Source organism: Buteo buteo, chromosome 9 (assembly GCF_964188355.1).
Source record: "Buteo buteo chromosome 9, bButBut1.hap1.1, whole genome shotgun sequence".
Lineage (NCBI taxonomy): Eukaryota > Metazoa > Chordata > Aves > Accipitriformes > Accipitridae > Buteo > Buteo buteo.
Genome location: NC_134179.1, coordinates 3,490,604 through 3,518,377, shown reverse-complemented (window position 1 = coordinate 3,518,377; position 27,774 = coordinate 3,490,604). Strand labels below are relative to the sequence as shown.

The 27,774-nt window shown below is 42.4% G+C and overlaps 1 protein-coding gene across 2 annotated transcripts in view; it reads left to right on the top strand.

The window, feature by feature from the left end:
* The window catches only part of FLI1 (Fli-1 proto-oncogene, ETS transcription factor), an 89,111-nt gene that overhangs the window by 22,783 nt on the left and 38,554 nt on the right, over nucleotides 1–27,774 (top strand). The window lies entirely within an intron of this gene.

Here is a 27,774-nt window from a genome sequence, read left to right as displayed (position 1 = left end):
TCATGCTTAGAGTTTACCCATTTATCCAAACCACCAGAGCTCAGCAGGCTTAGAAAGGAGAGGGGAAACTGCAAGCTGCACTGCCTATTGGCCATCTGCATATGAATTTGCAAGTTCAGCCTCTCTGAAATAGGTAGCTTATAACCAAGGTTCATTTATCCAAACCATCAACATTCAGGAATGCCAGAATATGGAATAGCATAAAAGATTCTGGACTTGGCCTGTTTTCTATATATGGCTTAATGTATGTGTGTGGTGTGTAAACTTGAAAGGGTGGCCAGATAGGCAGTGGTTAAAACAGACTGAAGCAGCAGAGGATTCCTGCACCACATCAGCTAACAAGAAGGCAGAGTTTCCAGGGAGCCCTGCTCACCCAAGCCTAAGGGCGGAGCAGGAACTATGTTGCTTTAAGCAAGGAAAAGAATTAACATCATCGCCCTCCTACAGAATTGCCTTTCTGCAGGTTTCGATGTACTGATTTGAGGTTTTCTCATGTAATACGAAAATGCTATGACTTTACATTGAAAAATGTAATTTTTAATCAAATAACTTTGGATTACATAGGGAAAGGTATCAGAAAATTATATCCCTTCTGTAAAATCCAGGGGAAAATCAAGGAAGTTTCACCTTTTCTGCTGTGTTCTGTTTATGGAACAATTTCTATACAGTATAATTCAATTTCCATAAAAACTCTATTGATTTAATCCCTATTAAATTCTGAGGATTTGTCCATGAGGGTCGTGTTGCAGATCAGCCTTTAGGACTGACTCCTGATTAGAACCAGAAGTTGTGACTCGTATGATTAATTCCTTGTATTATAGTAGTTGTCCCCAGAGGCCCCCACCAAGACGAAGCATGGCATGTAGATGGAATAAGAGCCCCTAATCTAAGCAGGCAAAGAAAAAAAAAAAAAAAACAACTAGGAAATGAAATGCAGGAAGCAACTGGTCACTCAGCAAATCACCATCTGAGATGCAGAGTCCTGGTGGCCATTCACAAGTCCCTGGCACTAGAAATGCCCAGGGATTTGTAGCAGAGGGTGGACCTTAAACACCCTTACATGAGTTTTATCACTGATACGCAGAAAAATCACTAGAGCCAGAAATTATCGATACATGTATAAGCTCAAAAGCAGGATAAATCACCACGTATAAATTGATCCTAAAAGACTGAAAGTTATTTTGAGTAGGTATGGCAGTTGCTGTGGGTGTCTTTGAGGCATACTGAGGTTCTAGACTACAGTCTGTGTAACTCGTGGTCTTTCAGAGATGGTTTGCTGCAGCAAGAATAATTTTTCTGATGATGACACGCCTAACCCGAACTTGCTCACTAAATTCATGCAACATGCATGGTAACATCCTTCCTTAATTAGATCTAATATACACATGTATATCTTTCCACAGCACAAATATTTATATTCTGATTCTAAGAGCCATAAACTAATACAACTTACTTCATTAGAACCAACCAGGCTTTAAAATAAGCACGTACTGAAGTGATTTGTTAGGCAAGAACTCTCAAGTATCATCCCGCAAATATTACTAAAATTGTCTGTAACAGCTCCACTGTGACAAGAGAAAGAGTGATCCTGTGTTAAGTGAGGAACTGACGCACAGAGAAAACCAGTGTGTCTTATCAGGATCTGGGGTGGTTTTAATTGCACATATTTCTTCTGAATCCCATTTTCTACCAGACAAGTGTGTGTGCAAATTTTGTGTGTGCTACATTTTATCCGAGTGATCGTGAATTCCCTTGTGACACTAAGATTGTACTTGAAATCTGAGACATCTCTAGTAAGCCGAAGGGAAACTGCTACCATTGCAATGGCATGTGGCCCAAACTCCAGCTCCTTGCCGTCCTGCCGCAGATTGAGCGTCTGTGCAGAATCTCACAGTACATTGTTTTTGTGCTGCAATTTGCCTTCTGTGTTGCGTAAAGTGGAAGAAGGAGCATAGACAGGTCCAGACTGAAAAATAATAATTCTCACCCATGCAGAAATTTTCCAGAGAAAGATCTGGAACAGGGCTTTGCCACGGTACCTTCTAGTCCATTTCTTCTGAAAAGCAGCTCTGTCCTCCCCTTGACAATTATACTGGGTCCTCTGGATTTTGAGTAGTGTTATATGGAAGGCTGTGTAAAAAACTCACCCAATACGCATCACCACATGATACTTTTTTGGTAGGAAAAGGGTATATCCACTTTAAACTCTGAGCCCCAACAGATTCATGCCTGGGACACACGGTTTCTGCACATAAGTATTAAAGATGACACTAGTCTCTGTCCACTTGCTGGTTTCTGCAGGGCATCCGAAACCCAGCTTCACAGTTATAGGATCCTTTGCCTTCACAGCGCTTCCAGAGCAGTGGGCAAAGGTTTTAACAAATGGATAGAGTTGACCCCCTTTAGAAAGACAAAGCAATGCACTGAAGTTCAAGCTTGTTTGCAATGAGTCCTCTGGATTTGCACCACTGTATTTGAGAGCAGAGGTTTTCTCATTCTCACAGAATATGGGGTGGTCATTAACGGATGGAATAAGCTTGCAGTTAGTTCCCTGCTCTTCATTTTTGGTATTCTCATATGTAATCTCTACTTCAGGAAGGAGGTAATTATGGTTGATCATTAGTGTTATGAATTATTTGTGCTACAGCAGTGCCTAGAGACCAGAGTGGTCTCTGTTGTGCTAAGCACTGTTGTAACAAGATTCTTCTTCTAAATTCCTTAGGAGTGAAGAAAAGTTAAGGCACTTAATTTGAACTCCAGAGTGGAAGCAATTCTTGAGCTCCACTCTGCTGTCAGACATGACCATGCTCTAACATTCCTTTCCCAAACTCTTCAAGGTTTCTGTAAAGGATGGATGGATTTTCTTTCCACCACCACTGCTCCCCATTGAAAAGGATTTCTGTAACTTCTTCATTCTGAGGTTTGAATACTTTCTTCTGATTTTGGACTGGCATTTGGTCATGACTGATTCACACCTTTCTCATGCCAGCACTACTAGCTTAAACAGCACTTTCCTTTCCCTGACGTTATGCCCCCAGTGTATTTACAGACCACTGCCATACCTCTCTCTGTTTTGCTGTGAAAAACAAAATCTTCTAATCTCTTTCATAAACCCCGCTTCTCCCAGTTATTCTTTAGCCCTCAGCTGCACCTGTTCCTGTTTGAATTTGTCTTCCCAGCATGAGTCACTGGAGTGGCACATGCTGTTCCTAGTGCTTGGCATTAACACACACTGGAAGAACCCTCCCTGATGCAATTCTGGGATTGCAACACTTTTTTTTTTTTTCAATTCTGGTGAGTCAGAAAAATCTGTGAGCAGTTAATTCACTCCAGTCTTTGTCCTCAGCAGTGCCCAACCTGGTTCAGTTAGTTGCTCTGCCACAGGTTTCCTGTATGAGCTCAGGCATTTCACTTCATCTCTCTGTATCTCAGTTTCTCATCTGTAGAAGTAAGCAAATGCTTCCTTTCCTCTCTGCCTTGTCTGGTTGATTTGGAGTAGATGCTCTTAAAAGGGGCGACTGACTTCAGTTCTATTCACATGCAGCAGCTTCAGTGATCTCAGTGCAGTCACATCCTGCAATGCAATGTAATGAACAGAAAGAAACCTAGTGGTTCTTGCCATTATGTTCTTTATTAACATTCAACAACCTTCTACCATGTTCCTGAGGCATGGGTATAGCTAGTAATCTTTGGGGTCATGCACTTACTTGTAATGTGGGTTTGTAGCATTGCAGCTGTGACGGGCAGGCATGTTTTCCCTTAGATTCAGAGACCATTACGAGCTGTCCAGAAGGAGTAAGAAGGGTGTGAAGTCCAATAGGTTTTCCAGATTTTTGCAGCCAGTGCCCTGGACTGCCTGGTGAAGGAGTCCAGCAGAGTATGTGCATGCGCCTGCGAAGCAGCTCCATTGATTCATACAGAGAGCACACGCACACAGCTAAAATTTCAACTAGGCCTAAATACCAGATGGTTCCTTACATAAGCCAAATTTTTATGTGTTTTAAAAAATAGCAGCCAGTACACGGTCAGGACCCCACTAGATTGTCTATTTCTTCCATTGAGTTCTTACCCTTTCTTTTATACTTCTGCAGCTCTAGGATTGGTCGTTTCAAAACTAGCAGCTGCAGACTTACAAAAATAAAAAAGAATTAATTAATTAACATAACCCTAAACCACAGAAACCCTATCTTGTGAGCAGGAGTTTTCTCACCACTCACTGTTCTGTGCCAGCCTGGAGGAGGTTAGCCGACGTGCCATGCAAACGTGTTTGGAAATGTGTGATGTGGAAGGTGTGCATACACCAGCAGAGAGATGAAACGTGTATGTAACAGGTGTGTGTAGCAAAGGAGAAGAAACAGAGCAGGCTGTGAAAAGAAATCCCTCCGTGTCCTGACAGATCATTCTCCCAAATGCTGCCCAGCCCTTTCTTTACCCAGGTCTTTCCCAGGTCATGACACCAGTGACACCAGCTATTTTGAGGTCCTGAGGGCTCAGCTCTGCAGGGACAGCCGTCCCTTCTTGAGTTGAACCTCCATGGTAGGAAGGTGCATGCTCTTTTCACGGCCTTTTCTACCACACAAGAACCACCCTCTGGTTCCCTCACATTTACATCACTGCTTCAAGCTGCGTCTTTTCAAGCCCTACTCTACATTGCATATGCATGCATTCACAAATACATGAGTGCTCATAGACACTCTTCTCTACCTCTGTGAACTTAAGTCTTTAATAGCAAGTACAAGTGGGTGTATTTGATTTTTTTAACAGAGGTTAGCAGGCCTGCCATAGTTTTAATTCAGGTAGCAAGTCAAAAAGCTGTAAGGAATCTAACTGTGTGAAATGGGCTGTACCTGAGTGCTAGGTGTATCTGCAAATGAGCTTTGTCCATGAAGCAGTATTTGGTACAGATGGTGTCAGCACAAGCAGTGTTTATTGATACAAGGCTCAATGAATGTGCAATATACTAAGTAAACAAAGTGCTGTTGAGTATCATCAGCTACAGTGGATAAAAGGAGCATGGTTCTTCTCTTACTCAGTATAAATCGCAGGTTAAACTGGTGAAGTTAAGCAAACAGCTGAAAAATGGATCTCAGGCAATGCTAATTTTATATATATGGTCTAAATGAGTATCACTGTTGATTTCTGTAGCATTGTACACATAAAGCGCTTCAAAAGTAATTTTGCAGGACAAGTCCGTGGCTCTAGTCCTTCATTTGAATCCGTTACTGAACCCAGTACTGCAGCGATATGGATTCATGCAGCTACATACCTGCTTACATGCAGAATATTTCATCTGGAGCTGATAAGGTGTTGAAGTGGGGCAGGATGGCCAGCTCCCACACCCTGGGGGAATCCTACAAAGGAGCTCTGAAAGGTAGCTTTGTTGTAAGAGTAACAAATATGTTAGAAAAAAAACCAACACCACGACGTTTCGTGCTTAAAACATGAGATTATGATCCAGGACACTTGAATTCGATTCTTGGCTCTGCCAGTAACTTTCTGTACAACCACAGGAAGCCACTGAATGCTTAGGCAGGACTGGTCAGTCCCTGTTTATCTATCTTGCCTACCCAGACCTTGAGCTCTTTGGAATAGGAACTATTCTCCAGAGTGTGTATATTCACCCAGCACTAGCACAGGGGCAACTTGAGGTTTACTCATTCTGAGTCAGGCAGTAGACTATTTCACCAGGAATTGTGTCCAAGACAGGCACTGGGTTATTCACTCTTTGTTATGACTAACTTAATGGCTTATATAGATAAGGATACTTCTAGAAGGGAAACATGTTCAGAAACCTGAAATTATCTGTAACAAAGTTTTCTTAGCATCTAAGATCATAATCAGTCATCTATTATTTTGTAAAAAGATAAAGAGGAAAGATCTCTCATCTGGTATCTACTCTGCTCAGCAGATAACAATCACGCTCACATGTCCCTTCTTTCGAAAAAGCTAGACTTTTTGAAGAATGCTGTTCAGTCATTAGAGCAAAAGCCTGCAAGTGGAGTCTCCTTGGCTTTATTCCTCTCTCTTACCCAGAAACCCTGAGCAAATCATTAGAGGTTTCTGTGCCTTGATTTTCCTAATTGTGAAATAATAATGGGTAATGCTCTTCTGAGGTAAGGCTGAAAACTGACAAATCTTCACAAAGAGCTTTGTAAGCCCTGGATAAAGAATGCTGTAGGTGCCTAAAATGTCAATAGAAAATCCTCTCTGAGATAAAGTTCAAAGCAGCTGGATGTAAGAGATGGGGTTTTTGCAACTAGGAAAGGAAAGACACTATTTATAGGACATAAAATGTTCTAGTCACTTTTGAAACACAGAAAAAAACAGTCTCTGCTCTGAAGCCCGTATAACCTAAGCCAATTGCATTAACAGAAATCTCATGCAACACACGTTGTATTGAGCTTGTATAGTCGCAGCCCCTCAGCATGAACAGGAAGGGTGGTAGCTGCACCCCACCACCGCATTTCTAGAAGCCTATGGGAGAGCAGTGGCTATCGTTCGCTCAGTGCTACATGCTCTCATGGGCACTTTTTTCTTTCCAGCCCTGCTAATCAAAGATGCAAAGGTCATGTTGGCCGTGGGTTGCTTTTCCTGAGCAGAAAGGTATATAATGTGCATGTAAAGCACAAAAAATTCTTGCTCTGATGATCTAATTAAAGAATCTGATGAGCAGCCGTCGAGCAGAGGCGTACCAAGGGGGCTCTTGCCTGCTCACTTCGCCCTTGCTGTTTGCTGACCAACTTGCTCTCTCAGCGCTGTTATTGTTTGATTTCAGCCTGCTGAGACAGGTGCAAATCTGCTTCCAGATCACATTTGGATATGTAGCAGGCAAATTTTCATTAGAGGCTGCAATAACAAGAAACAGCTCTTGTCTCTCAATGCTCTATAGAACTGGGAACCTCTTCTGCATGCACCTGACAGCGGTTGCGAGCAGGGACGCAGTGCCTGGCTTGCTAAGGACAAGTGCTTTCCATCTGGGGGGGGGACGCACACTGGGGTGTTTGCACCATTTTGCCTTGTTAGACAGTCATTTAGCAAGTGCCATTTGTTGCAAGCTGATTCTTAAAAAACAAAGGGGAGAGAAAATGCAGTTAAAATTAGTTTTGCCTTTTGAGCAAGCTCAGAGCCTTCCCCCACTTCATGGAACTCTAGAGTGCGGTTGGGTGCGGGGGCGTTGCAGGAGTGGAAACCCTGATCGCGGATGCAAACATTTCACTTAGAGAGGCTGGTTCTTTACTCGTCTTAATAAAAAAGATGTACAAGGTAAAAAAAAGATGCACAAGGTAAGCCAGACAGGCAACCTGAGGCATAGAAGGTCTGGTCTCCTGATATGGTCATTCACCTGCTCTCCTGGGCATTTTAGACGAGTGCTCCTTATCGTAAGATAAGGCACACGGGACCTTAGTTAGTGCAGGAGCTGAGAAATGTACCATGAAGTCTGGGTTTTCTCTCTCTAGTCATACCTTAGTGGAGTGAGACAGGAGGGAATAAATTTCTAGAAATACTAGGAAATTCAGATGTATTCCTTGCACACAAACAGCTGGAGCTTCAATTGTTGTAAAGCCATTCTAGTGAAGGTAATGAAGAAAGCCTGGGTTTTGCCTCCTGTATTTTTAGATGGACAATTATATTGCAGATTAGATGAGCAATGGAGATCTGAGGTAAATTAAGCGTGGGGAAAGAGGCATATGACTTGAGTAAAGCAAAAAAACAAGTGAGATGCCTCTGCAGAAAGCGAAAGGGAAGCTACTGCATCCACCCAAAGGCAAAGAGGGCATCCCTGGTATTAGGCTTAAATGCATTTCCTCTTTGCCAGAAAAGACCTAAGAAATCTGAGGAGCAATTCAGCTGATGAGAGTTATCAGGCAGGTGAAAACAGCAAACAAGGCCAGTGCAGTTGTGAGCTACCTCTGCATTAATACTCTCATGTCACCAAGCTGGGCTCATAATAAACACTCTGTATGATACGAGTGCACGTGTCAGAAGGCATTTGGTTCTGGATGCCACATGGCCAGAGAAGCTTTGAGAAATGAGTGTATGAAAGGGAAGCAAGAAACAGGACAGCGTGGGGGCTAATTGACTTCTGTAGGACTGAAAGAGAAATGCTGGATGACATGGCAATGCTGTTGCCAGCTCCTCTGGTATTTGGTTTCATCTGGAAAGCCTGAATTGCATTCTAATTACATAAGAATCTCAGCAGTTATTTAATAAAAGTGAGTTTCTTAGGATCGCAGGGAAAAGCTAGAAATTATGTCCTAAAAAGAATAAAAAACCAGTTATAAATACAATCAGGCTTTTAATGAAGATTATGTGCAATTAAAAGGCTCTTGGTGCATGTCTACACGGGCACTCCCAGATGGCTCTGAACCAGAAAAGTGCGAAGCACGATGCAGAGACACTTGTGCTGGGTCTTTTACAAAGCAGGAAAACTGCTCGAACAGGGATTGTGCTGCTTACAGACTTAAGGTGGGAAGTTGGGATGGCACGACTGCGAAGCTTGTGGCCGTAAACCAAAGCCCTTCATTGCTTGCTGTTTACATCTTCCTCATGATCATCATCATCTTTAAAAGAAGAAAAAATAAAGACAAAAAAAAGGGGTCTAATTTTAGGCTATGAGTGATGAATTGGCAAGGAAGGAGACGGGTATAATCTGTAGATGCTGACAGGGTCCAAATGCCAAGGATGCGCAATGATGACTTTAAGGGCTACAAGAAGATCCAAGCAGGTTTATACCTTAGAACAAGGCTGTCCAAATCAGAAATAGTTGGGGGCTGGCTTGTGCTTTATCGGTTTACTTGATGGAAAAAGAAATCTTAATATGGTGCACTGTGCAAGCTTGTCCTGTGGGCAGCCCTGCCTAAAGATTAAGACACAAGCCAGTGAGGGAAGGGCATGGAAGTAATTTGGCAAGTAGGTGATGCAGTGGAAGTGGTGTGTGAGCTTGCCATTTTAAAATTAAACCTGGCAAAACCCCAGGAAAAGCCTTTTTGGGAGAAGTCATCAGATAAGTTGTTTTGCCACCCCCCCAGGCCCGTTCCATTTCTATTATTCCCTCTATCACACAAATGATAAAAGGAGGAGGGGGTTGAATCATGTTTATTAATTCAGATTGACAATAGGACACCTGGACTAGCACCTGTCAGAATATGATGCAAATTAGCCCAGGAAATCTGGTCTTGATCAGTGTAACCATAATGAAGCACTAACAGAACTGATAATGATTTGAACAGTATTCATAGGAACAAGCTTTGCTTGGCTATTGGCTCAATTGCATTAATTAATGCGGTACATACAGAAATGCAGCATTGCTCCCATTCATAGGGACTTCCTGATGCTTTTCTGTTGCTGTTTGTTTTTTAAACAGAGAAGACCAGTACTTATTATATTTGCAAACAATGGCATCATGGAGATGCTCCGATTTACTGCAGAGATAGAGAGGGATGATATTTGAAAGCTTAAATTAAAGCAGGATTTCCTTCTGTTTTCTCAAGGGAAAGGTTAACATTTGCTAATAACTGTCACAGGCTGTAAATGGCCTAAGTGTCATATGATGGATTTTTCTGATTGCTTTTAATCGAGGTTTTTAGAGATCATGGGGTGTAAACAAAGAAATGAGCTGAACGTTCATGAGCTGTTCATGAGTTGAACAAACCTCAGGAGATGCGACTAAGATAAGAAAAAACTGCTCTGACAATGAAGTAATAACAGGTTCTTTGCTTCCTGAGTTACACTTTTTTCTCATTATTATTTTAATGTTCCTTATTCTATCTGTCACTGAGATAAACTGGTCTGCATAGATGGATATATGCTTGCATAGGTTTTGTGAGTGGGTGGAGGGTTTTTTACCCTACAGAGATATTAAGTTGTCATACTATCTGTTTAATCTCCCATATGTGTTGATTTTTTTGGTTTGTTTTTTTTGTGTGTGTGTGTGTGTTTATCAAACTTCAGGCTGAATTTAGATGACGGGAATGAATTAGAAGAAGTCTCTTTACAACGTTCAGATCAGCAGAAAGGTGGCAAGGCTCAGGCTGGGAATATGTAGATGATCTTTCCATGAAAATTAGTACTTTTTGCTGGATGCCTGCCCAGGAGAAAGGGATAAATGGGAAGGTGTTTCATTACCCTACCTGAAAATGAAGGACATGGAAATGATTCTCCAAACAAAGACAATCCCAGGAGTGGACTAATCTGTCCTGAAGAGCGAACCCTGGGTTCTGATAAAAGGTTTTGAGGGTCATCAATTTCTTTGCTAATAGGACCCAAAATGCACAGAACTTTTGTCTTGGTGTAGCACGGACTGCATTTTTCAGAAATTCGGGACCACTGACATGTGTGGGTTTGTTTTTTTCTCATGACATCTCTCTGTGGGTTTGTAAATCTGGTGAAGGAAATAGGTTTAGGCCAAACATACTGGTTACCAGCGCTGCTGTTTGCACTGCAGGGGGTTGGCCCATCATGTCAACTGCAAAGAAGTCCTAGTATACAGCAAACCTTTAAAAACCAAAGAAAGTTAAAGGGAGGACTATGCAAGTTTAGCAGAGGCCATACTGGGTGAAGTGCATGCAAATCTCCAGCTGACACAAGCTCTATCCTCTCCCACGAAAAACTTCATAATAATCTGTGCAGAACATCACTTCAGGATAAACACAATAATGCTATAAATACCCCAGGCCATTTCCTGTTGTTCTTACTGCAGCTTGCACAGGGTTTGTGTCTGGGTGAGGGTGTGACTATAATCCACATAGCAACACATACATTAACTTTCTTCTCTGCTTCTCTTGCTGATTGTGTTAGGGACTTGAGTAAAAAACGTGGGTTTGTTTCTAAACAAATGCATTATGTGTCAGTTAACCTGTTTTTTTTTCCACTGAACATAGTATTCATCATTGATCAATCGAGCAATATTTTTTTTTTTTATGTAAAGAATTTATGGCAGCAAAATGGTAAACTCTAGTGCTAGTGAACAGATGAGTAGACCTGAATATAATGAGTCATGGTCATATACATTTCTCATCCCAGGTTATTGTGGTTTATGCACATTCTTAATTTTGACCATCATACTTAAAGGAAATTGAGCACACCTTAAAATATGAATTGAGATGAGCAAAAAGGTAAACTCTTTCCTGAATGTTTTATGCTTGATATTTACTGAATTGTATATTTTGTTTAAGTGGATTTGTTATTTTAGTGAAAACAGAAGCAAAAGTTACACTTACATCTGCTTGTTAATTACACAAATACAATGAGAAGAAAGCAAACAAAATGCAGAGGCCCCTGACTTCCAATGTATGAATTAAGTCTTTAGATGACTAGACTGAAAGTTCCTGTAAATATAATTTTTAACTCAGCAATTTCATTCAAACTGATAATTTTTTTAAATAGTGTTGGCAACGTGCCTTTTACTACACAGAACAAACTAAAAGCCTGGATTATGAATTCTTGCCAAATGGCTTAGACTTTCCATCTAAATTAAGCCAAAACATAGGGCCATATATAAAAAAGAATGTGGGCACCTCCAAAGGAGATACTGTACTGCTTAAGTCTTAAAAATTTTGCTCCTGAAATGAAAAACAAACCCAGATTTACATTACCCACACTTACTAAGCTTGCATCTGTCATTTAAGTATGTGGTCAGTTTTACTCAGATAGTTAATCCCATCTTCATTCAACAAAAGCAATTATAAATTGTTCCTTCAGTTTATAAGAGAAAATGGTTAAAGAAGAGAGTTTTGCCAAGATAGCATGAGATGGACAAACTGAAGAGAAACTGCCCCGTTTGTAAAAGGAACCAGGACCCAATAGCTAATCCATTTGCTGCTGTCTGTGAGAAAAGAAAAAAACTGCTCAGAAGCAGAGTATTTTTTTAAAAGATCGTTGTAAAACAATGTGAACAAATGAGGCAGAGTGGGTGTGTGCAATGGATATGTTTCATGTGAAAGGCAAGGAAGGAAATGGGAATAGCAGGCAAGTATGGGGGAAAAAAGGCCTGATGAATGAAACAGAGACAGAATGCTCTGTTCTTGCTCTTGCTTATTGGGATTTTACCTCCATGCAATTTTTATATTAACTGAGTTAAGGCAGAGAGTGGGATTTTCAAAAGCTTTAAATGAAGGATAAAATGTATTTTGCTTGCCTGATTCATATGTATGCCTTTGAAGATATCCCTGAAGAAAACACCTTCCTTACATGTCACACTATGGCTCAGCACCTAAGGCAGTGTTGTGAGAATCCAAATAATTGGGCTCTCAGCCTGATTTTTCTGCAGTTGTGCTGTTTGACTTTCAGTGAGTGATGTCTTTGTGTCGTTTGATTGCATGTTAAAGAAAAGTTTTTCACAGATGAGAAAAGTGGTGTGAAATCTACCCTTAAACATGACCTTTAGTATGTGAGATAAAGCAAGGCAATATTCTGACACCCATCTAACTTTTTTTTTTAATGATACTGAAAAAAATTGCTTCCCTGGTGATTAACCCTCTGGTCCTCTGGCATTCCTCAACATGTTACGTCTGCTGTGACATGAAGAAGCAGCAGGGGAGAGTAGAGCATCTATAATTACATCAGTGTAACATATGTAAAATATCTTGCCGTGATCTCCAGAGGTCCTTTCCAATCTAGATACCCGTGGCAGCGGAGCTGTGGGCCACGCTCCAGGCATGCCACCCTTGGAGGGTGAGACAGACCACTTGGGCACCAAGTGCTTGGAAAGGACAACCGAAGAGGGAGATTAAACCATTTCCATTTCATTTTTTCAGCTGCTTCCACTACAGTTCTTTGTTTTTCTAAAGTCAGGGACATGGTCTGATGGTCTGATCTGATCTGTAGCCCTTGGAAGCTAATTGAGACTACCCAGCTATCCTGTGAAAACAGAAGAGGGTGCTCCATGGCCTCTGCTTCCCCACACCTACATTTATCTGGGTCATTAGCACATTACCACATATAAGCTTTTGCCCCACCAGCTCTTGTTGGGAGATTACTCATATTTCCAAGTAGGCCAATCTATTCTCACACCTGCAGGCAGGGGTTTGGCAACATTAATATTTTTTTTTTATCCTCCATTAGCTGTATTAACTGGTGCATGCCAGACTTTCAGTCATGTAGCCTTTTGTGGTTTATTAACAGGTACCTCTGAAGCAATAATTTTTTCTGTCAGCTTTTATGGTGTAGCCAAATAGTGGGTGCCCATGTCTTCAGTCAGTGAATATTGCAAGGCAGCCTCTGGGTTTTCTGCCTGTGTTACCTTCTCATTCCCAACCAAAAGGAATGAGTTTGGGGGAAGAGTTGAATGTGTACAGCTCCAAGGCACAAGAGAGGTCCTAATATCTCTCAAATCTCTTAAAGTGCTGCTGTAATACCACCATCTCCACTTCATAGCTTTCTTCTGAGAATTGCAATTGCTGTGTGAGTAAGTGTGTGGCACACTAATATGAGCTCTTTCTTCCTGTGTATTCTGGATTGTTCATACCTAGCTCTCATACAGTATTTTGCATCCATTAATTTTGAAGTGCTTTACCCAAAAGGTCACTTTCACTATTACCCCTCTGTTGTTGCAGCTCTATAAGGTGTTTTGTCACCAAGTCACCCAACAGACCCCAGTTCCCTCAAAGCTATATGGTGTGTGAGGAGCTGATTTTCTTTCATACTCTTCATCCTATAAACATCATCTGAAGCAGTGTTTCAAATCTCTTTGTTGTCCCCATTGAAGAGAAATTGTCTTAATCATCATCACAAACTAACAGGAACAGACAGGGCAACTAACAAATTGGCACTACTGAATTACTGAGCACTGGCTGGCAAAAATCTTGCTCTTAAGAGGATGCTGACGAGGAAAGTGACTGTTAGACCTGCCATGAGGAAAACACGCTTCTTCCCTTGGATGTTCATGTGCTATCTTTCCAAACCAGTAAGAATAAGTGTGCCTTAATAGGAAGCACTGTTGTGCCTGGACTCCCTAAGTGCTGAGGACTGGGAGGAAAATCAGACCCCCAGAGAATGCAGCTCAGGTTTGCAAGAGCTGGTCAGCCCAGTCTGTGTCAGGTATCCCAGAGGGGGGCTGCAGTTTTTATTTGGTCCTGATGTGTGTCTCTTGAAGATCTCCACTTCCCTCTTGGATAGGAATCTGGCATAATTTTAGTCGCCATGATATCAAAATGCCAAATGTTAAAGACATTGAGATACCTGTGCAGGCAAACTAAATCAGCCAGGGTTAAGATATCCTTAAATATTTCTAAGCATCTAGTTGCTTCTTTAAGTGTCTATGTAAAGTCTTAAAAATATCATTAAAACTCTACAGGCTATAACTGCTTAGATACTGAAATTTTGCCAGGACAGATAGTGCATACGGTGTGCTTTTGGGTCAGAGTCATTCATGCATTCACAATTAAGTGCACAAATACGCAAACAGCTACATGGAAGACTCAATCATATATCACCCCAAAGACAAAGGCAAAACTTCCACTGGCTTTGCTGGCATGGTAGCAAACCTAAAAAGGCTTAATTTGGCCCTACCTCCAAAAGCTGTAACAGAATTCACTCTGTGTTTGTATCAGAGACGTATACAAGAAGATTCATGTTAGATAGGGGCTGACCTTTTTCAACTTAGTGTCTTTTCATCAGAAAGATGCAAATTTATCAAGGCCCTACCTATTCACTGGACAGGTTGATTTTTGACGGTTTGCTGAAAGCCCTACTTGGTGCTTTCTCAAGTTTTCTAAGTTTTGTTTTGAAACTACTTTTATTTAGAAACATAAGCCAATTGCAATATTTTAAGAAAACTGAAAAGGTTAAAACTGCAATGAAATATTCAGAATATCTGAAACAAAATATTTCAGTTAACTTGAGGTGGACTTGTCTGGATAATAATTCTGACTTTCTGTCCAACATCAGGATTGGAAAATTTCTCACAGCCTCCATCATTTTCTCAGAATATGAAAATGGTTTCTCACCACATTCTAGGTTTGTCCATCTCTTACCCTGTGGCCTTGACACCCACTTTTGCCTCTCATTTTACACAGAGAACTTTCACTTGAGTTCAACAAACAATTTTGCTGCCTAGATGGTAAATGAGCCCACATCTCCCAAGTATCACTGTAGTACTGAAACCACAGGACCATCCTTTCTGTGCTTCCTGTACACTTCCTGCTCACTTGAAAGCTGAGGAAATAAGGTATGTTGAGGTGTGAACATTATTAGTGTATATGTCTGTATTGTGAAAGCACTAAGATGGCAGAGATACAGACCATGACCAAATATAGACCAGCGTGCCAAGGTACTGGGCTCAGAAAAGAAAAAAAACAACCAACAGCCCATTCCCCCAAGGCATTTACAAGCAAAATGTTAAACAAGCAGTAATATATTCCTTGCAGTGCCCTATCCATCTGGATATATGTGCAGGTATTGCCTGAAACTCTTAGTCAGGGCAAAACATAATGTTGGTATTGGTTTGGGACTATGCCAATGTGTGCATCAATTTGTTTTCCTTTTTTAAGCCCTCAATTTCACTAACAAATCAAAATGGGTCTTTGAAGGGTAGTTGGTTGTTGGAAGTCTTGTTTTCTGCAATGCTCCCATTTTCTTCAGAAAGAACTGAGCAAAGACAAGAGCAGAACCATACCTGGCTCTGAGCCAGCTAAAGACAGTAGTAAAACATGTACCCACTGACTAGCACAGCTGAAGCCAGAGATATTACACACAAATTCCTGGGCCCAGGGATAACTCCTTCTCTTAAGTGGCTTGAAAAATTCCAGCCAAGCTGATACCTTTTTTTTTTTTTTTTAATCCTCCTAAGAGTTTTAATAGCAAGCTAGCGTAGGTTCTCACTTTTGCACAGAAACCGTAGTTGCCTCTCTGTAGGGTGGCTGTCTGGTTAGCACAGTCAGAATTAGGAGGGGGCCTATTTTATTAGCCGGTAAAGCTGATTGATTTATTAGAGCAGAAATCTCTTGCTAGCTCCAACACAGGTTATTCTCCAAATGCAAACTCTATTTCATTTCACACACACAAAATAGCCAAAGTGCCTGTGTTATGAATAGGCCCCTTTGTTACTCTGCGAATCGACAAGACAGACTGTTTAGTTCATGTCTGTACATTAGCAAAGGAGGACGGGGTCTGTGAGACAGATGTGGCCTTTAATTGCATGGAAATATTAGAAGATTGTTAAGCCATTTTTGACAGGGTTTTCCTCTGACTGAGGGAGTAAAGCGTTGTTTCAGGGAAGGCGCAAGGAGCAGCCCTGTCTTGCTGGCCCCACAAATAGGACCTTGTCCTACTCCCTCACCCCAATGCTAAACAAAACCAGAGGAGATTTAGTCAGAAGCCCCACTTTCCTGCCAGAGCTGCAAAACTACATCTCAGAAAGAACTCTCTTTAAATTGCATCTGATAAAAGGCTTTTCAACACAGCTCAGGGGACTTGCCCTGTTACAGATAAGACCAGTCGTATCAGCTCTGCTAAGAACATGGAGATGTGCCGAGAGGCCTGCTTCTTATTTATGTTAGCATGATTTGAGTGTAAGAAACTCTTCAGCAAAAGGAAAACATACTGCAGTCATCTCAGAAAACGTCACAGAGTGTTGCATGTACAGGCAGTCCTCTTTTCTATAGGAAAGTGAGCTTTTTTAGGGGGCCTAGGTTTTAATCTTAGTTTAGCTACACTCTACCAAAGGGCTTTGAGGAGAGCGTTTGGTTGCTTTGCATTGGTTCCCATGCTGTAAAATTAATGTAACAACCTCATGTCTGTCTGCGTGGCACCCTTGAGACACTGGCTTTGTCTATTAGGCACATTGCCATGGAAGTAGGAGCTTGACAGCTCCATACTTCACAGTTATCAAGCCAGAGCTAATGATTTGCATTTTAAAAAAAGAACAACAAACAAACAATAAAGCAAAACAAAACAAAAAACCCCCATGACATTAATTGCTACAGGTGGGCATTTGTTAAGGGATAGAGTGGATCATGTGGAGGTCTGAGCAAAGGTCCTAGAGATGACAGAAACCTGAGAGAATCAGCCCCAAACTGATCCTTGGGTATACATGTTTTTAGCATCGCCTCCAGCAGAGGAGAACACTGGGATGCAGAGCTAAGCGACCTACCTAAAGCCATAGCACTAAATCAGTCTCAGTGCTGGGATTTGACTGCTGGCAGCCTTGGCTCCCAGCTCCCTCTCCCCCAAACACACTGTATGCCTGTGCTCTGCGTCTTGCCTGCTTTCCCTGCAGCAAAACATTCGAAACTCCCTGCCATGAACTCATTCATGGCCTCTGCCTCCCTGGTCTGCTTCACCAAAGCCGAGGGGAGCTGGGAAAAAGAAGCCATTAGTTCTCACAGGTGTGGAAAACTATCCCTGAGCACAGACTTCTTGAGGCAGCAGTAGCAAGAGACTTCATTTATCTAAGCAAGGCTCAGAGCCCTTCTCAGTACTGCACTGATAAAACCAACAGACTTTTGTTAATGGTTACTGATAAGAGGTTTTGTTAAATTTTTTTCTCAGCCTCAGAGGAGAATAAGTTTTGCTTTTGTCTAGCAGTTTTAGCCCCAGGATAACACTTGTGACCTCCTTCTTCCAAGGACATTGGAGCACTCTACAAAATCTGTGCCCTTTCAGGGACAGGCATCATATGGATTGGGAAACTGAGACATGGGGACATTAACACAGCTGTAAAAGAGCCATTTTTTTTTTATTTTTACTCTCACATCTGCTGTTGAGCTAGCCAGGAGGCAGCATTCACTGGTGATTCTAGTACATGGGACACCAGAGTTGGAGTTAGATGTATATATTTAGTCTGTATGTTTGTCTTCAGCAATAGCTTTGCTATAGCATTAGACATCAGAAGCTATTTTACTATTGCAGTTTCCTGAAACATGAGTGTTGGTAGGGTAGTCTTTTCTCTGTGATGTTTGATATCACTAGGAAGAATAGCATCTTGTCAACTCCTTTTTGTATTGTAACGTTAACTTTGGGTTCCAGCCCAGGTGCCAGTATGGGATTTGGACCCACAACTTTTTGTCTAAGAGGTAAGAGTGATGGCTATCCTTGAATCCTTCTGGGACCTTTATCTTGCACAGAAATTAAAACATCAGTGTTTCTTTGTAAAGAAATGAAAGCCCCTGGGAACTTCCAGTGGTATAAACTGGGTTTTCCTGTTCAAACATCTCGACTGAGATTGACAAAGAAAATATCTCAGTGTAATCCTGCTGAGCTGTTTTCCTTGGAATGCCACGAGCAGGCTTGTTCACAAAATCTCTGCTTTTCCTATAGGCGTATGCAGAAACAATCTCGTCACTGGAGCCACAGGGGCTGGGCTCAGTGCACAAGAAAAACATAGATCCATGCCATCCCAGCAGGGTGGCAGCCGTCAGTTCCGCTGCCAAGTGGAGGAGACCAGTTGGGAACTGGATAAGGAGCCAGCAGAGGCTGGGTATTCTGCAGAAGGCATCAATGCACGGCTTTATTAAGCACTCAGCTGGGCAGTGATGGCACCTGTGTTTGCAGCCAGGATCAGTGGGCAAAGGAAATGGAAAACCTGGTCTGAGTATTGTTGCTAACTGCTCCTCTTTTGGCTCGTCTGTCTCATGACGTTTAAACAGTATTTTAGAGGGATTCAAGGGACTGTGGCTCCCAACTTCTGGTAAATGTGAGTGCGGTTTGTGTAACTTTAGGCTCTTTTGAAAATCTCAACCTTGGGACTTGTCCATCCCAGTAAATGCCATTTTTTCTGGTTAAGAGGCAGATAACAGTTTCACAGTGCTCTATTGAGCATATGCACATGCTTCTTAGGGAAGAAGTAGGTTGCTAAACCACCACCCCGATTTCCTCTTATCTCCATACTTTGTGTGATGCACACTTGACAACAAGCCTAAGTAACAAGCTCTGGGCTGAGACACTGAATTTATGCTCTGAATATCATGAGCACTGAGACCCTGAACACAGATTTAGTCCAAACGTAGCTCAGGGACCAGGGCCAAACCCAGAACGCAAATAGACTCAATCCCTAATGCTTGAAATCTCAAGCCACATCTGGTTTAGGATTCAGCTGCAGGACTGCATTGGACTTGTATTTGCCCCCTCTGATATAGTGTCCAGACCTTGCAACATGCACTGTAGATGTCAGTGATGGATTATGCCTTTTATTTCCTTTTGGCTGAACCTTTCCATCGCTAAGCATTCCCTAGGTAAGGACGTTGAGCATTGCTCAAGACTCCTGTCCCTGTTTCAGGGCAGAAGCACATACTGCGCTCTCTCCTGGAGACTCTGCTTTGATTCTTTCATGCTGTTGTTTTTCCTTAGTCTGGAATAAGTCATCTTGGGCTGAAAGTGCATGTTTTGTTCTCTGCGGATGGAAACATAACAGCACCCGATGAATGTTTCCTGATGGGCTTCCTGCGATTGTGAAGGGAATGGTGTCAGAGAACAAAACAGGATACGATTGCGGTGTTTGTGAATGTAACTGGGACAATGGTATCAAAGTGAAATAAAAAATAATGAATGGGCATTGGTGTAGCAGTGAGTCAGAGCTCAGAGGAACCTGAAATATTTGTGTCTCTAAACTGCCACCTCCCAGATCTTGAATTCCTGGGAGAATACTCTTTTTACAGTTTCCAGTGCTTTGGCAGTAGGAACCCAAACTGAAAAGATAAGATTTTGTGGTTTGCGTCTATTCCTTCATGCTTTTAAGACTCCACTTTATGTCCTTTTCCAAGGCAGCCTGTTAAAGAGGAAGCACATAGATGTGACATACTCTCTCTCAAGACACACGCCCACCTCCAATACTTTTGGGTTTCTCATTTTATTGTTTTCCTTTCTAGGGTGAATCATTTATATTGAAAAGATTCGATTGCTCTTTGCATGTGGAAAACAAAAACAGCAGGATCATTGTATAGTCTCAGTTTCTGGTATGAGTAAAAATGCCACCAAAAAGCTCTCCTTTCAGAGAAATGGTGGCACTACTGCAACAGGCAAATGCAGTTTAAAGTGAGGGCAAGTTTTCTGAAACAAAGTGCTTGGTCAGTCTGCAAACTCCTGATGAAATATTTGCCACTGAAAAGCAGCCTTTGGCACTACATCAAGGAGAGGAGTCGGGCAGTGGGTGCTTCAGGACAAAGCTGAGGTCAGCACAGAATTTCTGCATAGCAGTAGACTACATTTATTCTTTGGGATAGTTTGGGTTTGTCAGGAAGCCAGACTCTGAAACCATCTTGCAGTTTCCCTCCATGTGCCTTCAGCAGAAAAAAACATAAAAATGCTACAATAATATTTACTGAAGTGTGTATGTTCACAGTTATATCCATGTGTCTCTGTTTACAAACACATCTGCTCAGTGCAAGTCAATTATTTTACAAGGGTGAGGAAAAAAAAATTAATGGGAAGGTGAACGAGAGCTAGATGGATTTGACTGCCCAGTTCTGGAAAGCAATCACCCACGCAGCATCAAGTTATTCTTAGTGAGCATGGGCAACTTTGGAGCAGAAAAGCTGTGGGCAGAGGTCAGTAGTGATATAAGCACAGTAAACTGGCTGAGCAGAGTGTTAATACATGGCAAAGGCTGATTGATTTGCCGGAAACATGACATGGCTTGGAAAAGATCTTGAGAGATCATATAGTCCTCCCACTGCAGCAGAGTTATACTGATTAATTCATGGAGGCGAATCCTTTTGTAGTGAAATTAGCTGCCAGAAAATGAAACCTGGCTCAAGCCATGCCAATGGCAAAGCTTCCAGCACTTTTAACAGACTTAACGTTTTACCTGTAAGGTTCAGTACTCATCCTAAATAATCTCATGTGTCTTGGTTGGCAGAACTGGGCAGGAATTCTCCCAAACCTTCTGGGAACAGAAGCCAGAAGCTGTGATTTGTCCCTCATCTGCTAATGGGCAGACACCTCATCCGCTATTCCCAGCATGTATCAGTACAGCAGGGTGTGAAGCATCCGAGACGGGTAGGAGTGCTTAGGGAAATCCCTATCTATAGGCCCAGGGATGCGGGTAAGCCAGCTGGAGACTGGCGGGGATGTTGCATGCTCCAAAGCACAGCTCCCATTCTTTTTAAAGGAAGAGCTGCAGCACACCTCCAGGATTTAGGAACTTACATGAGTCTATCAGACATGTCCAGTCTCTCTAGCCTCAGATGTCACCATATTACTTTTAAGAGGTCAAGAGGCCACAGCAGTCATCTGGGCAGGTTCTTTTTTTTTTTTTTTTTTTTTTTTTACTTCCTCTCCTGGTCCTTTGCTGAGACCGCACAGAGGCATCTCCTGGAGATTTCCCATGGGTCTGGGGCTGGTGCCCGTAAGCCTCCTTATCATCAGCCCTAATGCAGCAACTTGCTGCAGAGGAGTACTGTGTTCCTGTTATTCCCACTCGGTGTTTAGCCTGTTGGAAAAAAACCAAAATAGGCTCTGAACTGATTTATGTGAAGTCTAGACTGAGAAAAAAGTCATTTGTCCAGATCCTATAAATGTGTGCATGAAGTCAAGTGCTCTTCTGAAGAGTGAAGTACAGAAGCATGATTTAATTTTTGTTTCCTTTTTGCATCAGGTTTTAGGGATCTTGATATCAAAACAATAAAGCATTCATTTCAGCAGCCTTCTTTTATCCATTTGACATGAAATTTCATAGAAATAGTGAACGTAAAAATAAAAAAAAGACATATTTCCTTATGAGGAATGCTTCAAAACCATTTTGCCCCATTTTTAAGCTGGCTAATTGCAATGTGTTTTTGCTATTTATGCCTATCTTATTCCTGCTTTGTTTCCTCCTAGTATGAGTTACTAAGTTGTGGTTTCCCATTTATTTGAATTGTGAAGAAATGATGCTGTATTCTAAGACTGCCAAGTTAGGCTCGGATGTAGTACTCTGAGTGGAAACTGAAAGAAAAGCAGTCTGAGCTGCAGAGGAAAGCTTGCGTCTCAATTTGTCCAGGTAGCTGACCTGCTTTATAGTTTTGAGCAAGTCTCCAGTGCAGAGTAAGAGCAAACTTATTGCACTGTGGGATATCATCAAAATAATTAAATGAAAGCCCTCCTTTATACACCAAGAAAGCCTCAAATCTGCAGAAATTTTGACACAGTCTTAAAGGTATGCTGCCGCCTTCTTAATCTTTAGTCCTGCTGCAGCAGGGAAAGGAAGACTGCATCTCCTCCCATCCCTCCTCCTCAGGGCAGGGACAGCTCTGTGGCACAGATCACCAGCATCTGGGTTGCCACAACCCAAAAGCCATCAGCTCAGCTGGAAAGTGCTGCGAACAGAACAGTTTGTTGGTCACTGTGCAATGCTGCAAGTAGATAGAAGAGGCGAAGAGCAATGCATTTTGGCGGTGACGGCTCTCAGCCTGCTGTTTTCACTACAGCGTTGTGATGGATCTCTGGTGCTAGCTGCAGCCCACAAATCCTCTGCTGTAGAAGCAGGCCTTAAATTGATTGTGAAGGGCACAAGATTGGATTGTGGTTGTTAGCAATAAAATGCCTGTGACTATAATTTTCCAGGGGGAGTTATGTGGAGTCCCTGCACCAATCATGTAATAGCCTGTATGGAAGGTGGGATAGAGTGAGCAAGCCTCAAGAAAAGTATGCTAAAAAAGCTGCAGAGGTCTTTCTTTTTGTTTTGCTTAGGTGTATTGTGAAGACTGGATATATTAGAGTGTGGGATTGCAGTCCAGGCCTTGCTTTGAACTATTCAAAAGATTCCTGTTTATGTTCCAGTAACAGCACTGGATGAGGCTCTATGCCCCACAGAGCTTACAGTGTGCACAGATCAGGGCAACAGAGGACTGGAGGGAGAAAAAAGGCACAGACAGGGGAATGCTTCGCTAAAGGTTATGCCAAAGATCAAGGACAGGGATGAGAATAGTAGCCTGCCTTCCTGCCTCCTAATTCAGTGCTCAATCCATCCGAATTTGCTGTCCCAAGATAACACAGGCTCTGCTCCTTTTTAAATTTTATATTTGACTCATTTTCTTGTAAGTCTGATGTTATCTCTTTTCTGCTTGTATGAGATGTTGGCAGCAGAAGTGCTGACTTGTAAAACTGCAGTGCCAAAGTCATTTCTATTCAAGGAATAGATCCTCTGTGCTAACCTCAAGCCATGTGTAAGGCTAGTTGCTTCTGGTACCTTGTATTTTGGTGCTTCGCATCATACATCTGGGCTCTTCAGATGGTGGGTTTGAGTTGGTAATATTCTCTTTACAAAAATATTTCAGGAGTGATTTTCTCACAGGACTAAGAGTGGCAAAAGTATATTATTGGAGAAAAAAAAAAGAAAAGAAAAATGTCACCCCTCTAGAGGTGGAAGTAATCTTTCCATGCATGGCATAATGGTTCAAGTACTCAGCGTTTTCTTCTAAGTCAGACTTCATAGAAGAGGATGAACCTTTGATCTTTAGCAATGCTTTTTAAATGTGGTTATGTCCAGAAAAGTGAATGTAAAGAGCTCAAAGACAATATTCAGTGAAAATTCATTGCATGCACCTGGAAAGAGCTGTTATTGTAGACATTGGGTTATACCTGGGATGAAAGCTCTGACTACTGTCACCTCACCAGCTCTTGTTTTCATGACCTTTCTCCTAGAGCTGAACCCAGGGAAGTGGGAACTTCTAGCGAGCTTTGCTTGCCAGTGAACTTTGGATAAGGTTAAAAACCTGAACTTTTAGGGGCCTCATCCAAGGCAAACCTCTAGAGGTTAGCGAGGACATTAGGATATCCTGGGGCTAGCTCTATTATTAGTGCAATCATCAGTGCAACAAAGACTGTGTCAGCGACTGTGAACAGAAGAACATCGAGGTAAATGATGATATTTCATATCATATGTCTGCATTGCACAGTTGCCCCTGTTTTTTACCTAGGGGCTGTTTCGCAGACCCATTCCTTTCATATATTGGCTCAAATGTCCTGCTCAATTCATTAACTAAGTGAAAACTTTTCTAAAGCTTGCATGCCATCTCCATTTCACAGTAAGGAATCAGGATAACTTGAAGCGTTGGTGGACTGTCAGCCCTCCCTACTGTGCTACCTGTGTGACCAGAAGCACAGACCGGCTTTCCTGCAGCACGTAGGGACAAAATCAAAGTGTACCTTACCTTACTGTAGCCCTTAGACCTGGGTCTAGATGGCTCATCTAAAAAAAGGAAAAACTGCAGATTCGACCTCCTACAACTATAAACAGTTGGTTATTAATAATAGCCATATCACATATGCATGTCTAAGGGATCCAGAACTGTGTGCCAGCTCTATGCAGAGCTGTTTCAGCAGTCATAGCAATGGGAGCCTTTCATTTGTGGCAGTTCAGCGGTGGGCTGCCCTGCAAAGGCTGCGGCTGTGCTTCACAGGGAGTTGAATTTGCCTATCACTGCGCTGCAAGCTGCCGTAGACGGGATTTGCCACATTTATGCCAGGAATGTGATTAAAAACTGGAAAAACTGAAGCTAGCCTATTCCCAGAGGCAATATAACGTAACATATATGCCAGAATAATACACACAAGACCCCTGTCTCAGACTCAGTCTGGCCAGCTCAAGGACGCAGCCCAGGAGGCAACAACATTGGGGGGAACCCTGACGAGCTGCGGCCTGTCTGGTTAGGTTATGTTAGCACCTTTAATGTGTCAGTGTGTTTTCCCAGTTGCCCGTCACCAAACGCTAAGTAGCTCTCGATTCCAGGGGATAGAAATTTGCCCTCTGGTATTCAATTTAACTGTTGATCTCTTCCTCAGCCAGAACTGAAGCAAACACTTCCTGAACAGACTAGTCCTTCAAAACTGAATCTAGCCAAGCAGAGCCTCTGGTAGTGAGTACAAGGAAGGTTGTACACACTCCCCATCTGGATCTCTAGCCTGAAACTCTGGCAGGGCCAGCCAAGCCCTGTCCTCTTCCAAGAGAGTTAAACTGAGTCCCAGGTAGTCCTCGCTGCTAGGACGTTATCTGAGTGGTCCCTGTACTTTGACACTGCCAGCTAAAGGCTACCTGTTGCTTGCCACCCCTTTGTTTTTCTCTTAAGCTATAGATGTACACACCAAGGAGAAGCTGATTGCAGCAGGGGTTGGCAGCGTGCCACCCAACTTCCCTTGCATGCAATCAGCAATACTTGTTTGCTATTTGCATGCACGACCTGGATCGTAAGCAGGTGTTACAAGCCACTATCTCTGCCTGATCTGCTCTGTGTGTCTTCAGTCCCCCCAGAGCCTTGAGTCTGTAGCTTTTGTGGCTGTCACTAACTCAGGGGTTTAGCTCAAACGATTCCTGGTTCAGCAACCGCTTGGGCCTGCCATGATGGCAGCCATCGCATTTGAATTTCTTTTCCTGTGTGCAACACGGCTTTAAGGATGGTAGAATTTGCAGTTTGTATGCATTCAAGCAGCAAAATACAGAGCTTCTCGGTGCAACTGCTGCCTGCCTGTGAGATTATCATTATCCCCGTTAAGACCAGTTGCTGCTGTAGGCAGGGCCTAGCAGCCGCTTTGTCTTTCAAGGAAGATCCTTATCTGAGGAGGCAGGCTTCTCCATCAGATATTCTGTATATCAGAGAGAAGTGTGTGTGGATGCAGCCCTAATCATTGATCCTAGTCTAGCACAGTTCTTTGGGGCGGGGTTTTTGTTGGGGTTTGGGGTTTGGGGTTGGGTTTTTTTGGCGGGGGGGGGGGGGGCAGTTAGCCGGAAAGATCCCTGCTTTCCAATTTTTTTCCATCAGAACCTTTCTTTGGAAGAAAAATGGCTTTAGGCAGAAAAAACATTACCTCAGATATTGTTTCCTTAAAAAATCCCAACTTTGTGTATGTTTTTAGACTGGAAATCTCGAAACCCAAACATTTAAAAATTTTATTTCATGAATTTGCAGTGGTACTCATGGTTTCCTTGCCTCTGATCAGTAAGATGCATAGCTGAGACTGGGTCTCAGAGAGTCATAAATTAGTCCAGCACCCCAGGTATTTGCGGTTCACCTACCACCTCATGCCATAATGTAGGGAACCCCACATTTTTTGTACTGAAAGGAAGCAGAGACTTACAGAAGATGTGTCATTTAGGAACCCCTGCCTGTTATTCTGACTTCAGTAAATCAGAGAAGCAGGAAGTCACTATATCCTTACCTGTGATGGAAAAGCTTGCTCCCTTCTAAGAGCTGCCACCAGAAGATCTCATGTTCTTGTACCTTTCGACACAGGCAAAGTTTATAGCCTGGAGGTAGTCTCAAACCCTTTAAGGAGTTTCTGACACAAGGCTGTGATCACACAGGGTTGCACCACAAGGAAATTCTTCCGAGGGGCACCTTCCACTCCCTAGCTTACTCTAATTAAAGCAGAAAAAGGGAGGGGGTATTTTTGAAAGGTTGTGCATCCATCACAAAAAAGCTGTTGGAAAGGATGAACACGGTCTGAGCTCCTTGCAACACACAGCATTAGGCAGTGTGGGGTAAAAGCTCTCATTTTTGTTGTTGAAAGGCTGTAGCCATCTCTGCTGATCAGTGCGAGAGGTTGCTCACAAAATTTTTACAGCAAATACTGTAACTTCAGCAGGACTTATGCAGATGTTTGAGGGTTCCTCTGAATTCAAGCTGAGTCAGGCCCACTTAAATTCTAGGCTACTCAGGCTTCTTTGGTTTTGTTACGTGATCTGAGATGAGAGATAGAAAATTGCTGATATTTGTAAATGCAGAGCACTGACCTGACTCTTTCTACATAAGTGGGTTAATTTCAAGCTGAGAGAGACTCTCATGTTTACCCAGTAGACTCTAAGTATTGACATTTTTTGTGATGATATCATGAGCCTGGTCATATCTGATTTGCACTTAGATTCTCGAGTAATTGGAGGATTCCAGCAGCTGCACTTTTCTAAGTTTTCAGAATTTCTGTTTCTCTCCCTGGTTATGGAAGAATTTGCAAAACTAACCTCAGAAACAACTACTGGGGGGGAGGCGGGGTGAGAGCAGTAATTTATTACATTGAAAAGATTGTGATGTGGACTGTCTCCTGTGTATTTTGAGCACTGAGGGTTTAGCAACACACCAGCTTTCAAAGCAAAGACAGTGTCTGTACATTCACAGGTAACCCACTGCTGCATACACATCAATGTTACAGGTCTTTCAAATGCTCGGTCCACAGAGTGGGTGAGTCTGTTGCTGCCTTTGTTTCAGAGGTCTGCTCCATTAACTCACGTTAAAGTAGTGTGTGCTTTTTGTTTGGGAGGTTCCTCGTTCAGTTTCTGGCTTGCCAGCCATAATGGCAGCTGTGTTATGTGCGGTTAACTTAGCTCCATAAAGAACATGCAGACCTTGTCAGATGCACTTTGAATAAGGCAGGACTGTGCCAAAGCCTTTATGAGCCTGGCATGCTTCATTTAGAAAACCCAAGCGCATCAACGCAAGGAAATTGATAGTCAAAACTTTTTGTCAACATTTGGAGTTTCAGCAGGAAAAAAAAAAGGATAACAATTTCCTGTTTTTAAGCATTTCTAGAAATGCACAGTTTGGTAACTCACCAGTCCTACACTTCCCACAAAATAAACAAAAAGTGTAAAGTAATGCATTTTTTATCCCACCACTAACACCCATAACTCTGACCTGTACTGACTGCTGCTCCTTCTCTAGTAACCTCAAAATATAAACACCACACAAAACCCTTTGAAAGAAGATGTATAGACCTTCAAATGACACTCCAGAAATGTTACATACTACATATCTCTTTGGTTGTATTTGGACCAGCAAGTGCAGGCAGGTGGGCCGATAACTATGAAATTGCAGATGAAGCTGCTTACAGCAAGCAACGAGAAGGATATAGCACCCAACGGCCACCTTTACT